Source organism: Penaeus monodon, chromosome 21 (assembly GCF_015228065.2).
Source record: "Penaeus monodon isolate SGIC_2016 chromosome 21, NSTDA_Pmon_1, whole genome shotgun sequence".
Lineage (NCBI taxonomy): Eukaryota > Metazoa > Arthropoda > Malacostraca > Decapoda > Penaeidae > Penaeus > Penaeus monodon.
In genome coordinates, this window is record NC_051406.1 from 14485160 (window position 1) to 14485875 (window position 716).

At 51.1% G+C, this 716-nt stretch overlaps 1 protein-coding gene across 1 annotated transcript in view; it reads right to left on the minus strand.

The window, feature by feature from the left end:
• The window catches only part of LOC119586257 (SNF-related serine/threonine-protein kinase-like), a gene marked incomplete in the record, with an annotated part of 91676 nt that extends 91038 nt beyond the window's left edge, over nt 1–638 (minus strand). Inside the window, 1 exon segment of the mRNA XM_037934963.1 lies at nt 526–638.
• Between the last annotated feature and the right edge of the window lie 78 nt (nt 639–716).

Genomic DNA, 716 nt, shown 5'->3' on the forward strand with positions numbered 1-716 from the left:
TACGTCTATGCATACATTTTCCTACACCTATATTAACATCGTTACCTCCGTCCTGGACAAACGTATCCCTGGCATTTGAGAACTGGCGAATCATTATAAAAAAGGCTTTTACAAACAACAAACCTGCCTCTCGACTAATCACCACACACGCTCTCTCCCCCGTGCCTCGTCACATTCGCAACACCATACCTTCGCTTCGCCTGACCCGACTGTCACCACCGCCCGTCGTCCGTCACCAACCCTTGCATTGATAACGTCACCAACGAAAACAAAGAACGAACTGGCTTCTTCCTCACAACCCAAGATAAAACCTATAACACCAACGAAAAGGACCGTAACCAACGAACCCCGCACATGAACACCAACAACGACACTGACCACGCCAAAGAGCATCACAAACTGCAAAGAAATACCAACGAACGTATATAATAAAAAGATAATAAGGATAATAAAAAAATCACAGATACTACAAGGCCACGTATAGCCGCCCATGAACAGCGAAAACAGCACGAGAACACTGCTAACCGTGCAAGAACTCCGCTGACCGCACACTAACCGCAAGGCGCAAAGAAGGGCCAGAGCACGAGAGAGGGAGCCGCGGCACTCTCCCCCACCGTGCCCCACGATACACTGAGGCACCCACCGGCCCGGCAGCTCTTCGTCCCAGTGCCTGTCCGTGCCTCTCCCCCCCCACCCCATCCCTCCACACTCAGTAA